Source organism: Euprymna scolopes, chromosome 21 (genome assembly GCF_053919585.1).
Source record: "Euprymna scolopes isolate OS-2025 chromosome 21, ASM5391958v1, whole genome shotgun sequence".
Taxonomy (NCBI): Eukaryota; Metazoa; Mollusca; class Cephalopoda; order Sepiida; family Sepiolidae; genus Euprymna; species Euprymna scolopes.
The window spans coordinates 78,966,709-78,984,754 of record NC_136502.1 but is presented as its reverse complement, the minus strand read 5'-3'; the positions used below and the strand labels follow the sequence as shown (position 1 = coordinate 78,984,754).

The window sequence follows — 18,046 nt, the reverse complement described above, 5'->3', positions numbered from 1 at the left end:
ATTTGCCCCCCCCCTCCCCTAGGGATGCCTTTCAGGTTAAAATGGCTAAAATTGACACTTTTGTGCTTATTATAAAAAATTGATGCCTTGGATTTTTATAAAACTTTCTGAAAAGTTGTAACTAACTGATTTCTATATAATTTTGTTTGTCTGTACTTTGCAATAACTCTTGAGTGTGCCTCAGGGGCTCTTTTAGGGCGAATAAAAACACTCCATTTTTGGGACTATTTTACCATATTTGTCCAAAATTTTCTGTGTATGTCTACTTAGTAGTTTTGCATGGTGTTGAACTCAAATTTAAATATGTTAAGGCCTAAAACTACACCGTTTGTTCATTTTCTGGGGCTTTTGGGGCTAAATGGGTGGGGGAGGGCAAATGCACTCACGGGGGGGGGCTATGCATTCTTCACTTGTTCTATTTGATTTCATTTGAAAGTTCACAAAGTGTAACATTTCAAAAACTACCTGGCAAATATACCCAGTAAACCAAGTGCAAGACAGATACAAACGATTGCACTTGAAGGAACAGTTAGAATCGTTAAAAGATCTCTCGGTTGGAATATATCATATAGCTAGTGATTGGATTCCCCATTTCCAGCTAAAGCAAAATGTCGAGATAAGTAAAAAAAAAAAAAAAAATTAAGACATATTTTTTGCCGAATTAAAATAAGTCTCTTTACTTTTATCTTATTACTAACAGGCCACCCGGCATTGTCTGGTCGTAAAATATGCATAAATATTGTATTTTAATTCATGCAGATTTCTTACTCATTATTATAAAGCCTATTCTCTGTTATTCAATATGTAGTAATGATTTCAAAGGTTTTCAAAAAATATGACCTAGGTACCATCGGTTATAATCGAAATCAAGACTTTTAGACGCCCAATCTTAGTTGTCATTTATCTCTCCAGCGTCATTACCGTCTGAGTTACCAAGAGATGAATACAAAAGGTTAAAAATCAAGCCATTTTGAATTATGAATATTTAATTTTGCGTATGTGCAAAACTAATAGTAGGAGTAATGTTTTAATCGACTTATCCTGCCAAGGTCAACTGTTTTGTTTTCAATATTGCCCTTTTAGCAGCAATGTTTGCCCGCTAAAAACTAAATCGAAAGTGTGATACAGGTCCAAATATCCTATATATGAAATTTCAACTCTGTAGACCAAATATACAGAGAGGAGTTTGGTAGAGACTTTTTGCACATACACTGACAAGATCACCTTTATATATATATATATATATATATATATATATAGAGAGAGAGAGAGAGAGAGAGAGAGAGAAATATTTTACATGTTCTAGAACGTTTTCATTTTAAATTCTACACAATTATGCAGAATGTAGAAACTATGCATAAATAGAATTCACTGTAATTGTGAAATGAAACCAATCATCATCTAATAAGAGATCATAAAAAATAAATAAGTAATTAATTAATGAACGTTTAGATTCCAAAGAAATATGCAAATTAGTTAACCTTCATGTAGTCGCTCGCATATCCATGACTAAGTATATAAAGAAGTTCGTTTTAATAATTTTTAAATAGAAAAATGTAGGCTTTTAATATCAGTTTCATAACGAGAAAAAACTCAACTTTATAGGTCTATAGAAAAAGATAGATACCTAGAAAATATAGAAATAAAGAGGCTTAATATTTTATTATGTAATTTACGTATGTGTTTGCAGTGTACAGACATTATGCAAATGCTGAAGAAAGTAATTTTTTCTTTAAATGCTCACAGAGGCATGAGGAAATATTGGGGAGTGGTTGAATCAACATATAGTGAGAGCGGGCGAAATAAATGCATAGATAGCTAAAGAAAATCTATTATGCGAACTCGCATAACCTAAGTTCTTAATGCCTTGAGTATATATCCGTTAATGCCTTGGGTTTTTATAAAACTTTCTCAAAAGTTCTAGGTACAAGAGTGTAGAAAGGGAATAGTATAATGTCATAATTGATGAGCGATTTGTTCAGTTAATTACAAATTACATTTAATTTTTATAATAAAAATTTTAAAAAATATTCACCTCAAACAAAGCATATTGCAACTGAATCATAACGGCTACTGTGATAGGGGTTGAGAAAAGAAACCTGGGTGGGTAGTTGAGCAGCAAGTTTTTTTTCACATTACATTTAAATTTCTTCATATTGGTAGTGTCAGGGAAACAAGGAGCAGAAAGGGCAACTTTTTTTCTCAAACATAACTCAATGCCAGAACTAAAGTATATTTTAACATGTATTTTGTATGATAAAAGTCTATAAAAAAAAGCCCTAGGGAAATGAACATTGATTGATTTAGCTGTAGTATAATAACAGATAGAAAATTCATTCATTTAACTAAAACTCTGAATTTATCAAATTTTAACGCTATGACGTCATTTCTAGCAAACTTTGGAAACTTAACCACTAAGGCTGGAATGCTATAAGTTTTGGTTTAGATTCCAGCTGATAACACTCAAGTTATATATTTCATATTATATAATTCATCAGCTCTTATCAAGGCCCAAATACCAGTTGAGGATACAGGTTATTGAGTTAGTCAGGTAGTGAGATACTAAGGGGTTTGCAACAATGGTTGAAACTAGTATAGAAATCGATTGTTTAAGAGAACGACCCAGCAAGAATTTGTGTACATTAAACTTGAAAATGACGTTATATTCAGTCAAGAAGCTGTGGCACTGTGTTCCACAGACAAGCAATTTTTAGGAAACAAACTCTGACCATGGAAGTTCTGCTTAGCTCTAGGTACACAGCAGGAGAAAGGGAATGTATTGGCAATGGTTATAGCTAGACAAGTTTTTGCTGTGAATGTTTTACTTAAATGAAGCTCGATCGAGCACCTGCAATGAAAGTAAAGATAAGCCAAAGAAAGACTACTAACATCTCTTTAGATTCTGGAGTCGGTTTTGTACTCCTTCAAGAAAGGTTCTCTGAATTAGAACATATCTGATTCTTATTCAGATAGAGGACTAATCCAAGAGTGGGAGAGCAGTAGAGTCATTCAACCATTTTCCGGCTAAAAAAATTGAACAGAGTTTTTTTCAAAATTTCTTTTTAAAATTTATTGTATTGAACCCTAGTATTTTTTTTTTTTTTTTTTAATATGATTACAAACCGTTTAGACCAGTGTTTCTCAATCGACGGTCCACAGCACTCTTAGTGAGCCTCAAGCCTTAGATTGGAGAGCCATAAGAGGACGCCGGAAAATGTACCTATTTACTATGCCTCCCCACGGGACAGAGTTAGACACCAGGGTCGTTTTTTAACGTGGAGAAAAGGTACAAAAATAAAAATTGTCTCAGTCGTGAAGGATTTCTCCTCCACCGAAAGAGAACAAGAAATAGAAGTGCAGCATCTGAAGAACAGATTGGATTTATTTGCTTCCCCACTGAGCAAATTAGGCACAAGGCCGTTTTTTAATGTGGAGAGAGAGGGAGAGGGAGGGAAAGGGGGATCCAGCTCCCGAGAGGTGGGAAATGGGAGCTGGATAGTAACTGTGGTCTGTAGGGTGATCCCTACATTGACCAAGGTCAGATATGTGGGGTTACCCCCACATATTGTCTTTGCTAGTCATAGCTAGTCTTTGCTTGCAGCATCTGCCGAAACAGATACTACACTTTGATCTTGGCCCGAAGGCCAAGAGATTGGACGCCGAAAAATGTAATTCAAAATGCACAGAGACCCTTTAAACACTGAAGATGAAGCAGAAGAGCTAGCAAAGTTCAAGGTTTCAAAAGCAATGAAGCTGGCCTTAAGTAACAAAGAAGACTTGTCCAACTTCTGGATGTCTGTTCAGGATGTGTATCCCTTGTTCACACACAAAAAAAAAAAACACTCGTAATGCTCATAAGATTCGCTTAAACATACCTTTGTGAATGTGGATTTTCTGACCTGTCCACTATTAAACAAAGTCAAGAAATTGTCTTCATAACAAGATTCATCATTCAATATTCATGAACAATATTCATCTAGCTATGTCCAAGACGAAGCTGGATATCAGGGACCTCGTCGCACGAGCTCAACAAGTGTATCATTTTCAGAAAATTATTTATAATTTTAAAGTAACTAGACAACATAAAACAAAATTTGCATCTTTGGTCCCCCGACAAAAGAAGGGTGAACCTGTAAATTCACCCTTGTCTGTTTGTCCGTTCGTCTGTCTGCACTTTTCTCAATAACTATGCCTTAGAATTTTTGGAAATTTTGCACAAACATTAAACATGATATGAGTAAAAAGTAACAGAACGGATTCTCCGGGAAAACTCCGGTTGCCCCCCTAGGGGTACCTTTCGGGTTAAAATGGCTAAAATTGACACTTTTGTGCTTATTAAAAAAAAATTGATGGCTTGGATTTTTATAAAACTTTCTGAAAAGTTGTAACTAACGGATTTCTATATAATTTTGTTTGTCTATACATCGCGATAACTCTTGGGTGTGCCCCAGGAGCTTTTTAGGGCTAATAAAAACATTTCATTTTTGGGACTATTTTACCATGTTTGTCTAAAATTTTCTGTGTATGTCTATTTAGTAGTTTTGCATGGTGCTGAACTCAAATTTAAATATGTTAAGGCCTTGGGGACATTTGGGCTAAATGGGAGGGTGGGGGCAAATGATGGACTTAATCATTTCTTTTTTTGCATGGTGTAGAACTCAAATTTACATATGTTAAGGCCTAAAACTGCACCGTTTGTTCAGTTTCACCAGGATTTGACGTCCCCTTGGGGCTTTTGGGGTTAAATGGGGTGGGGGTGGAGGGCAAATGCAAAACTTAGTTATTTTTTTATACCTCGTTCAGTGCACACTCACGGGAGACAATGCATGCTTCACTTGTTTCTGTAGAAGTGCAGGGAGACATGAGTATTATGATGCTCAGGTTCACGAGTCATCAAAGGTTGAAAAACACTGGTTTAAACAGAGGGTAACTAGTTTAGCAGCAAGAAGTTAATTTTATATTAAACTAAAAGAGAAATCTGATTCCCCTCTAAAAATTGAACATGTCGTGTTTGTATGGAAACAAAAAACAAGAACACTATATTATCTGAGAATCTTGTACTAAATCAATAGCAATTCGAAGATAAAAAGTAAATAAAAAATAACTAGCAATCATCCGAAAATAAGATTAATTAATAATCGATTTTGTGAATCAATACGTTCTTTAGTAGGAGAAATATTGGTGAGGTCACAGTCGGACATTTTCTGATCATTTTATGCTAAGCTTACATAGCACACTGATCCCCTCTTTAAAGATGAAATATTTTGGCTTTTTCGCAAAAATCAAAAATATTTTATGATCTAAATATTTATGCAATCAAAACGAAATAAGTAATATTTTAGGAGAGGGAGGGGCAATGTGACACGAAATGAAATCGATTAATAATGAATGTTATGATCAATGTTTAATTGTCTCAGGAAAAATGAAGTCATAACTAGTAAAGGTTATCAAATTACCGTTCTTAATGAACCTTGAGTTCTTGTTTAGAATTCGACCTAATAAACAAAACAAAAATACAGACAAATCTTTATGATATACGTATTCATCACAGAATGAAGATGTCATATTCCAAAAATCCCACCTAAGTAATATTTATGCAATCAAAACGAAATAAGTAATATTTTAGGAGAGGGAGGGGCAATGTGACACGAAATGAAATCGATTAATAATGAATGTTATGATCAATGTTTAATTGTCTCAGGAAAAATGAAGTCATAACTAGTAAAGGTTATCAAATTACCGTTCTTAATGAACCTTGAGTTCTTGTTTAGAATTCGACCTAATAAACAAAACAAAAATACAGACAAATCTTTATGATATACGTATTCATCACAGAATGAAGATGTCATATTCCAAAAATCCCACCTAAGTAGGAATCTAATGTGTTATTCACTCTGAGTTGAATAAGTCAGCTTTTTCCAAAAAAAAAAAAAAATTTATGGGATATTAAATTGACAAGCGATCCCTAGTCGGATGTATATCCCGGTCAAGGGAGACAACAACGTAAGTTTTTTCATTCTTTTTTTTTGTTTTTGTTTTTGCAAGGAGATTTTGTAGTCCTTTCACATAAAGCACAACAAATGGTTACCGATCTCAAACTGACCAGGCTAAATGCTGCTTAACTTCAGTGAGCTAATGACAACGGATGTGTCAATGTAACTATAATTTTTTTTTTTTTTTACTCATGTTCACCCCTTACAAAGCATATCGCCACTTGGATGTAAGGGGCTACTATTTGGGGCCATGTCTAGGAAAGATTAATTCTAAAGACTTGCTGTTCGAGAGAAAAACTATTAGAAAAGAAAACTTTCTAGCATTTAGGGACAACAACAGTGAAGGGGTGAGATCTTATTGCTAAGCGTGTTTGTCGGGGATATGTATGTCGAGGGGGTACAAGTGAAACAAGTTCATCAGAACACATTCCATTAAAATATTTCTAAAACAGGCACACTGATGCAACATTGCAACGATGAAACAGGGGCTGGAGCTTAGTTGATAATGTGGAACCGATTAGATTGACAACTCTTTTTTGGACTTTATCCAAGAGGGAGAGACTAGTGGTAGATGCACCAGCCCAGATGTGGCAACAATACTCCATGCATGGGCGAAAGGTGGCCTTGTAAAGTTACGGGATACTCTAACTTATAGCATAGTGCAGATGCACGTATGCAAATGCGTGCGAAATGACGTCACCAGTAAAGGAAAAAACAGACTACAAAAAAAAAAAAGAAAGAAAACAATCATGTTGGAGACGTAGATAAATTCGCGATCATATGCGAGGCGTGAATGATTATCAAGAAGACGATCACGTGAGGGACGTCACAGCGATAACAAGAAAATGAGGAAAGAAATGTACGTGTACAAAACAAAAAGCGAGTTCAAATTCTTTCCTATTCTTTATCTTTTTTGCGACTGAAACTACAACGTGTTGGTTCCCAGACAACATTACATACTGTACCAAGAAATGTTGTGTCTGATTCAGGCAGTTTTTATGGATACTCAATTCTTCTAAGCTTGACCTTACGTCATATTCGATTGCCCGGAGGAAGTCAGAAAATAAAATTAACATAATCAATAGGGCTGTGACAACAGCATATTCTTTTCATTGCTTTGACTCTTGAGTATATATCCGTTAATATCTTATATGTTTTTATATAAATGGATGTGGTTTTCGATTGATTAACTGTGTCTTACTGTGTCAAATATATACTTGAGAATATTCTGTCGTCACAGCCCTAATAACCAAAACTGAAACAGTGACCGGACTATATTGTCCAGCATTTTGGATATCAATTCTGATATCCAAAATATATAGTTGTAATCTTGGTCTGCAACAGCATTTTTGGAACCTCACGGGATTTCACGATTAACGCACTGATTGTTGTGTGGATAAAAATACATAACACTCAGATAAACAGCTTTAGTTATTAGTGTATGCAGATGTCGTGTGAGATGGTGGTCACCTTATGATAAACTAACAGGAAGACCCGATGTTGCTCGGGATTGAATGATGATCAATGAATGTTTCACACTGCAATATTTTTATTATCATAAAAATCAGTGAAATTTACCATTTTTTTTTCAATCAAATCGCTTGATTGCCTGCTCTAGTTGGGAAGTGTCGTTGTTCACCGGGAGGAAAATTCACATGCCTCCCAACAGTGAATAAGTTCACAATACATTGTAGTCTATATTGCACTGTAGAGAACCTACTGTTGATTTTATAAAATTATTTTTATTTATAATGACTTGAATTAAAGTTTAAAATGCTAAAGTCCAGTATCATGATTAAATTGTGCTCTAAACAGAAACATTCATTACGAACGCGCCCCTGTCATATCAAAGCATTTACTGTTGATTTTATATTCCGGTTTTTTCTGCTTGTATGTTAATAAAACTTCTCAAATGTATTTGTGATGTTAGACTGTGTAAGTTGATAACTGTGGTCAACTCCGCTTGTTCTTTCTTTGGTCGGATTTTTTTGATTATCGATACTTATCAAAGATATTCTGATACAAAACCTTTTCTGAGAACACTGCCAGATACATAAAGGATATATGTGTAAAATTTCATAAAAATCTGCCCAGTCGTTGCAGAGTTTATAGGGAACGAACTCATACACAAACACACAGACAAAGTTCATTTTATATATCAGTAGAGATAAATTGCTATTGTCATGATGAAGCTGTTCCGAATTCAATTTCGCGTGGTAATTTTTAAAATGAGACCAAAATACTTTAATTCAATTTTGTCACAGACTGAACTATTTTATGTGTCAATTAAAAAATTCTCTTGATCAATCAATCACAGATCAAGTCAGATTAATAAGCTTTGAGTTATCGATTGGTTTACATCTTGTTTTTTGACGTCGGGGTTAGATCACAACAAAATCAGACAGGTTGAGTCAATACCATTTCTGAGGATAGCATATTCTCTGTATAATGACGTTGACACACCGGTTCCCATTGGATCACCGAAGTTAAGCAACGTTGAGCCTGGTCAGTACTAATTGGGTGACCATTTGGGACTTCCAGGTGCTGTATGTGCTCTCCGCTTATCTCGGCATTGTTTCCAGTCGTCCTGGTCTTCTCCTTGCCACTGGGCCCAAACATTGCCGATTCAAGAGAATGTGGTTAAGCATTGCGCAACCCTTGCCTCACAATTACATGCGCAACTGCCCCTACAGCAGGATCATGGTTAAATATGGCTCATTCTTTGTTGTCTGAGCTACAATCCTGTGCAATTCTAGGAGGTCCACCTTTTCAGACTTGACGTTCTCACCCTTTTCGAAATGATTAGTTTATTGCTAATCGATTAAGATGCCTCTACTGGGAAATGCTAACAGGGCTGCTAAGGTTATTTTTGTTCTTCCTCTACAGCACTGGCTTTTCAAATCACACTTTCCTGACGTTGTGCCAGTGAAATAAATAAACTCTCTCATTGGATTTTTGACTATGAGCAACGTGTAGTATCTGTTCTGATATTACACTACATCTTTTCTCTTCTCGATTAGTGATGGAGAAATCCTTTTAGATTGAAACAATTTTAATTTTTGTCCCAATCCAGATTGACCTTTTCTGAGGAGCTGGATTTTCCCTCACGTTAAAAACCGACCTTGTGTCTAACTCTGCACTCGTGGGGAGGCAAGTAAATAAGAAACATCAGTCATTAGTTAACGTCTATGCATTCATGAGGAGACAGCACCATATACGTTCGGACTCCTCAATTAGTAAGATGCCTTCTGGGATCCCCAAAATGAATGATTTTAGAAGAGCTATGGCGGTGATATTTTTATGTTGCTAGAAAAACTCATATCGAGTCGCTTTTAATAGCAAGAATAAATTAAAAATAAAAATAATAATAAATAAAAAGTATTACTGAACATGTGTTATACAGGGTGTCCCAAAAGAAGCTGATGGTTAAAAAACAAATTCATAACTTTCTTAATTTTTTATATTTTTCTTTCATTTTTTTTCAGATCATCTAGAGTAACCCTTCCAAGCTCATTCTGAGTCGTTACACTACCGACCGAGGAGCGGATATTTATCGTAGAGTCGTATTTTCGGTTGAATGAGTCAATATCAGAAAGAGAATTTCGACGAAACTTCAACACAAGAAATCCACCTACTCTCAATGCAATAAAAGCTATGGTGGCTCGATTTCATGAGCAAGGGTCTGTATGTGACCTCCCTAAATCTGGTAGACCCCGTACGGCAAGAAGTGATGAGAATCGTCAGAGATTAGCAGAGAGTGTGGCCGAGGATCCATCCACATGAGTAAGAAGGAGATCAAGTCAAATTGGGGTCTCTCGATCAATGTGGTTCCAACAGGACGGTGCAACGGCGCATATGGCACGAGAAACATTAAATCTGCTCCAGGACATATTCGGCAACCGAATAATTTCTTGTGGCTGTGAGATAAATTGGCCACCCCGCTCACCAGATCTCACATGTGCAGATTTCTTCGTTTGGGGTTACCTCAAAGAGCAGGTATATGCAAACAAACCAGCCACAATAAATGTCCTTAAAAACAATATAGAGCAGGAAATTAGGGCAATACGCCCTGAAACATTAAGTGATGTGCTGGACAATGCCCTGCAGAGAGCACAAGAGTGTGAAAATGAAAATGGTGCACGTTTGAGTAACATCATTTTTCATAACTAAAATTAGACCTTGTGAAAAACATATCCTAGATTAAGTTGTGTAAATAAAATTAGAATAAGTATACTGTGACATCTTAACATATCTCAAAGAATCACGGAGATGCTCATCTACCTACATATGAAGATTGGTAAGCATAACTGAAATATTGAGGAAGTTAATCAAATTATAAATCCATCAGCTTCTTTTGGGACACCCTGTATTTGGCTTACATTTAAATTCTGTTACACTTCTTTTTTTGGAGAAAATCGTCATAGCAAAATATGGAAACTTGTATCCTTTATGAAATGTATATGAACACATGGTATAACGACTAAAAGTATTACCAACCGGTTCTAACTGGCAGTCTTCTGCAGGTTGATGGTTCAATCTTTATTAGCGATAATAACTAAAAAAAAAACAAAAAAAAACAAAAACAAGAAAATTAAAACATCAACAGAACAGGAATAAGCTCTCATTGTATATGAAATAAATGAAATAGTTCAGTTCGAAATTATGTATAGGTTTCCGAGATCAACATAAAGATTAAATGTTCAAAAAATGTGAACCTGAAAAGGTTGGAGGCAACACTGGCCAAAACGTTGTAAAGATAACTAGTGGTGGGAGAATTCCAATATTTTTCCCGATTCCGATACAATTACTGATTCCGTACTAAATTCCCAATTCTGGTACAATTAGCGATTCTTATTCTTTATAGATCTCTAAATATTTAACAATGAAGTTGTTATTTTCCCCCGATTATCATTGAAACACATGTTAAATGTGCACATATTTTCTCAAGTGTCAAAAATACACTTCTGGGGAATGATCTATCGATTTTAGTTTTACTGGTATTTTAAAATCAATAAATATTTATTATTTTATCATTATTACCAGTAATGGAGGATTTTGTTTTAAACAAAATCAAATAAAAATAAAAAAAATTTCAATTGAGTTTTAAATTTGAAACATTTGCTAGATTTAAAATCATGTCATAGATTCAGATCAAAATTGGAATAAGGATTCTAGACATAAAGTTTAGTGCCATCAAATTTTGATTTTAATCTTTGTAAGCAGACATAAAAGAGGTGCAAAACTGTTCTGTTCAGGGAATTAATTTTGCCCATTCCGGGACTGGAATTTCAGTTTCTTCGCCTGCTTCGTCTGCCTGCTTCCCACCGGACTACAACTTGGATGTCTTCAAGTCCAATGTTAACAAGTTCCTGATGAACCGCCCCCTTAAGTAAACACTTCATCAAATCTCCACACTAACGTAATGTACTTGCAATAACCCTTATCCCTGAGTGGCTTCCGGGCCTTGATAAGTGGTGATCACTGTGTAAAAAAAAAAAAAAAAAATACTTTAAAGATTTTATAGTACGTAAGGAATAATGATTGGAGGATTCTAATATTTTTCCCAATTCTGATACAATTATCGATTCCGATTCGAATTCTTTATATATCTCTAAATATTTAACTATAGAGTTGATAATTGTCTCGATTACAAAAAAAAACAAAAAAAAAAAACGTTAAATGTGCAGATATTTTCTCAAGCATAAAAATACACTTGTGTGAAGATGATCTATAGATTTTTGTTTTACTGGTTATTTAAAATCAATAAATATTTATTAGTTTATCATTACTAACTAGCAGTCGAAGATTTTGCTTTAAACAAAATCAAATAAAAAAAAATTAAAAGAATCGTTTTTTGCTTCGGAAATTTTGCAGATTCTGATACCCCTAAAAGTTCCAATTATTTCCGATTCCGATTTCGAGTAATCGTCCCAACACTAATAACAACTAAAATGAGAATAGTAGTCCGATAATAAATAGATAATACAAATTATTAATCCTCATCTAAAAAAAAATTTCAAACATAATTTGTTAAATAGAATAATTCTGTTTTCTTTCGTTTTCGTTTTTTGTGATTCAAAATAATAACAACTTCCAGAAGAGTTCATATTATTTGGATTCATAGGATTGCTGTTCTCATCTTGAGTGTGATTTTCACAACGTTTCAGTAGATATAACCTCCGACCTTCTACGGGTGTATCTTGTGAAACTCGGGAATGTTTCTATCGAAGGACGCGTGGCACAGTGTTAGGGTACTTGGAAAAATCAATTGTAAAAAGTGATATTCTCCTTCGTGTGGGCGACCCCCCCCCTCAAATACAATTGCGAATTACTTAGGACCTCTATGGCTGATGGAACAAGAGCATGCTACCCCCGTGAAGTAAATAAAGGGTTCCGCTCGAAATTTCGTTCCAAATTCCCGAGTTCGACAGAAACATTCCCGAATTCGGCACGATGTACCTGAAGAAGGTCGGAGGTTATATCATCCGAAACGTTGTGAAAATCACACTCAAGATGAAAACAGTAGTCCGATGAATTCAAATAATACAGACGTACCTCTCCATCGTACAGTATATCGTTACCCTATTACTGACTGGGATAGCTTTCATACATTTATATCTGATCAACCTTTGTGCTCCATGTTTAAAAAGGATGTGTCCTCTATAGTATCAGATACATACAGTGAGGATTGAACTTTTAACTTCCAGAAGCATGTAACTTTCAACTGAATTTTACCAAGTATTTTATCCACTACGACACGGGTTATTGCAAAACATAATTGATTATTCTGATTGTGATAGTTTATACATAGTTCATACATTTAAGGAACTTTCATGATTTATTTATATGAGGTAAAAGAACACAAAAACGATTATATGTTATTTCATATACAAATATTATCTTGTTGATTTCGTACGAATTGAACACCATCACAGAAGGGGGATCATTTCTACACACGTGCCTATGTATATATATCAGCATCCGCTTACAGCTGGAGGCACTTCTACCTTACGTAATACATAAATAGATGAATTAACTAAAAAACAAGGATGGGATTAAAGTGTATATAAAAATCAGCATGAGAGAAATTAAGTTAATCGCCTGATGAGATCTGCGATGGGAATATCACTGCATTTCTGTAGCAATTATGGGTATATTATTGTTATAAATACCCTGTGGTGTATTATGTTCGACTGAAATAAATAGTGAAAAATCATCCACAAAATATATTGAAATATATGTTATTGTGAATTTTGATGCAAGACACTCACACACATGTGTATAAACACAGATTTATACCTCCACACACACACACACACACATATATATATATATATATATATATATATATATATTAAATGTGGAAATTGATGAATCACACAGGTAAGAAATTCATTTTTATAGTATGAAAAGGTTAGTAATTGCAATTAAGAATAGGAAATTGGATCAAATGTTTGTAACATGTCTTCTTCCTAAGATTAAGGGTGGTGGTGTTTGATCAACACTGCTGGGGAGCCATGATGTAATATACTGTTTTGTTTTTAAATCCCCGAAACAGTGTTTCATGGTAAAAAACTTATGATCCCTTGAAAAATAAATTATTAGTACTATAGTAAATTCGAGAGCGAGTTGATACAGTGATTGCAGGTGATTAAATGACTTACTGACGAGATGGTTTTCTAACGACTGATAAAAAATATTTTTTTGTATAGTTTTAAAGGTTAAAAACTTCAAAGACTATATATATATGTATATGTGTGTGTGTGTGTACACAAATATACATGCACATATGTCAGAATTCACAAGTTTATGAGTATATATATATATATATATATATATATATATATATATATATATATATATATATAACAAATACATATGTGTGTGTTTGTTTATATTTTACATACAAAAGCATAAATGCATATATGTGCAAATACACATATTTATGTGCATAAACACACACACACATACATACGCACACACGAACCATACACACGCATACACAAATATGTCGTACAATCATAATTTAAAGTAGCTCAGACAATGTGGAAAGGTTTTGGTGTGGAGAGAGGAAGTTCCTGGTTCTGTCTGTTCCTTTAGAGTGCAAAGTTGAGGGTTCACTAGGTGGAAGTTCGATAGGAGAATCTTATAAGTTCTGCAAAGAATAATATTTCCCTGGTCCGGTTTTATTTAAATAGAGAGACGGAGGTTTGTATAAGAGTTATTAGAGGGGACATGGAGTTTATTTGACACTATCACACACACACACACACACACACACACACACACACACATATATATGTAGTTTTGAAAAAAGGAAACCCGAATGAATTTATAAAATGTTGATCAACGTTTCGTCCCTATTGCAGGGGACATCTTCAGGATAGTAAACGGAAAAATGTAGATACACACCCATTTATAGTTTCCTTCCCGATGTGGGTATGGATTCTGACACTGTTTCCTTTTCACTTACGCATGGTCTATGATCGTTTTCTTCTTCTGCATTTTCCTTTTAATATCCTGAAGATGTCCCCTGCAATAGGGACGAAACGTTGATCACCATTTTATAAATTCATTTCGGTTTTTCTTTTTTCAAAACAACATAACGTCAACCATCGCTTGTATTTTTATTTATTTTTATTTATATATATATATATATATATATATGATAATTTTTTAAATACATACAGACACTAGTGTTTCATCCTTTTGGGAATCATCAGTGTAGGGTGTAACGATTACAGCTGGTCAGGATATTCGAACCCGGCCACGAAGCTATCTCTGCCTCCATTAGCAAGGAACAAACCACAATTGTTTATATTTTACGTACAAAAGCATATATATATATATATATATATATATATATATATATATATAGATAGATAGATAGATAGATAGATAGATAGCCACTCTGATGAGTCGTAGACGACGAAACACGTGTAAGTGGATAATCATATTTTAAAAATAATACATATGCCGCTCCCCATTTGGGGGTACCAGAATTGGCTAAAGGGAAAATCATTCCCAACTCGAATTTAGGAAAAAACGCACTTTGTATATGTAATTGAATTCATTCAAAAAGTATCGCAAAACAAAAACAAATAACATCTATATATATATATATATATATATATATATATATATATATATATATATGTGTGTGTGTGTGTAAAGAGACAGAGAGAATGACAGACAGATAGAAAGAAAGGGAGAGAGAAAGTAATAGCGGTTTACATTTAGCATAAAGCACCAACCTTCATCAATAGAATCGAGTTTTCTCTGTTGCTAATGATGTAAACACAAATAAAAAAGATCATAATTTCACTTATTTTCGTGTAACGGATAATTTCTGACTATTGTGCAAGAGGTCAGGTTTTGAAACCTAGTTTTAAACACTTAACCAATAACACAGAGAACATAGTCCTGTATGTAGGCGTTGAGCAATCTTGAATATTAGAAAATTTCCCGAAAATGTGTTGTAATATTCTATTTTTAATATATATATATATATATATATATATATATATATATATATATATATATATATATATATACAGAGAGAGAGAGAGATAGATAGATATACAGTCATCCACAGAGAGAGTTTTTCGCTGCATCACAGATTTTCAGTGCGGTTAGGCACACAATCATCCCAAGCCAGGAATCGAACTTAGAACAATCTGGTTGATAGTCGTCAGTTCTACTTCCTGAGCCAGAGGATTAGTACTCGTGAGCCATATATCCAATGTATTTATTTAAACATTGAACGATACTTTTAAAGTGTTACATTTGTTTGTTTACAAACAAAAAGCTTTGCATTATGCTACGGTTGTAGCATGCGACATAATTTAACGAAAGTGCTCTATCTAAAACAGAGAAACTTATATATAGTCATCAACAGACAGGGTGTTACTGTTTCGCTATGTATTAATTAATGAATCAAGTTCAACTGTGTTGTTAAAATGAACTTAAACCAGTACGCTTTTTCATAAGTGCTAAATAACAAAGTGGAACGTATAAATAAAATGCATATAAATATTAAACACTAATTTGTGTTTATGTACTAAGCGTGCATCCTTTAGGGTTGAATACTTCAACAATAATTAACATTAATATATTTGTGTTTTTTTTTTGTGTGTGTGTGTGTGTATGCGATTATTTGGCTTGCTGATTTTGTTTCATTAAATTTGTTTATAATATATATATATATATATATATATATATATATATATATATATATATATATGTGTGTGTGTGTGTGCGTGTGATGACGTGCATAAAAATAATACACACACATAATAAATGAATATATATATATATGCATACATACAGACATTTGCATGTTTGTGTAATACCTTGTTGACATATCAATAAATATATTTACAAAAAATATGCACGTGTATTATAATAATAAATATGTATGAAAATAAAAAATAAAAATAATTATTATTCATTTAAACACATTATCGTTGTATATATGTGTGTGTGTGTGTACATAATATATAATATATATAATGCAGAATCAAATACACACGCATACATATATATCCATACACAAACATACACGTATGCATAGTTTTGTTTACATAGACGCACACACACGCACGTGTGTGTGTGTAAACACAACTATGCACACGAGCATGTTTGTGTATGAATATATATATATATGTATGTGTGTGTATTTGATTCTACATTTTATCTAAATCATCACATACATGCGTTTAAATCCAACTAAGTTTATACATCTCACATGAATGCACGCAATGTAAAGAGTCAAGTCAAAAGTTGGGTCAGTTGTAAGAAATAAAAAAAAGTTACCTTTAAACCCTCTTTGATTTACTTTTAGAAAAAAAAAATATATATACATAAATAACAAAAAAGAAAAAAAACTGCAATAAAGCGAACAGCACCTGCTCTTGGAGAATGCACAAGAATTCCTTGAATAACAATTAATAAAAAAAAAAACGTAACAAAAGATACACTAACCCCGCCCCCCCTCCCCCCGCACAAAAAATAAACAAAATGGACCCAATGAAAAGTCTTAAATATATTTTTAAACCAAAAATAAAAAAAAACAGGAGTGAGGATAATATATATATATATATATATATATATATATATATATATATATATATATATATATATATATATATATATATATATATATATATATATATACAGCTAAGCGAATGACACTGAAACAAAAGCACCTCTTCCCCACACCCTATAAAATGAAAGTGAAAATTTCGGAGAGTCAAAGAGAAACTCACGTGTGATGCCGATTCCTCCGGCGTCTCTGACATAGATGAGCCGGAATTGAAATGACTCGATGCACTTTGAGAAAAACAAAAAAAACACGAAAACTGAAGCTGAAACCAAGTCTACAATAAAGCTGCTATTTTATGGCAATAGGATTTAAGCTTTGCATGCATGATCCAAAGCGTGCACGCCAATGTCTGCATCTGTGTCAGTGTGCATATTACCTCTACACGTTTGTGCACCAGTGTGCATGTATGCTTGTCTGCGTGTACGTCTGCATTTGTCTCACTGAGCATGTGCACGTTTGTCTCTGCGAGTGAGTGTAGGCGAAGTATTCTTCCTTTTGTTCCTTTTCTTCTTTATCTGTTTACTTTCTGTGTCTTGTTTGTTCTACAACACTTCTTGTATTTTCTCTTTTTGAATCTTTTTTTTTTTTTTTAAATTTCTTCTTAACTTATTTGTTTATCTGGCGAATGCGAGGGTGGAAAAAAAAGACAATCCGTATGAGAGTCGGGCAAGTGCAGTTGTTCACGAGCTGTTCAACGTTAAAAAGAGATGATTCAAGTTGATCAATTAAATTGTATAAGGGCCGTGCCTCGACGGTCAGGCAGGGAAGTTGAACGAAGGCTCAACGAGGGCTCTTCAACTTTGAACCAGTTTTTTTAAAAAAACAGGACACTGAAATCAATACGACTATGTAGTTCTCTACTATAGCATATATATATATATATATATATATATATATATATATATATATATATATATATATATATATATATATATATATACTCAGCTAA

At 33.8% G+C, this 18,046-nt stretch overlaps 2 protein-coding genes across 3 annotated transcripts in view; one reads left to right on the top strand and one right to left on the bottom strand.

Annotated features, from left to right (window-relative positions):
* LOC145242521 (protocadherin beta-13-like) overlaps positions 1-18,046 on the bottom strand; it is a 1,864,148-nt gene that overhangs the window by 1,329,154 nt on the left and 516,948 nt on the right. The window contains exon 1 of one of the 2 annotated variants that reach the window (XM_080105590.1): positions 17,261-17,975. The exons of the other annotated variant lie outside the window; for it this stretch is intronic. The gene's annotated coding sequence lies outside the window, so the exon portion shown is untranslated. Of the gene's footprint in view, positions 1-17,260; positions 17,976-18,046 lie in introns of those variants that run through there. 2 annotated transcript variants of the gene reach the window in all.
* Positions 1-18,046, top strand: part of LOC145242853 (uncharacterized) — a 179,106-nt gene that overhangs the window by 117,497 nt on the left and 43,563 nt on the right. The gene's annotated exons all lie outside the window — the stretch shown is intronic.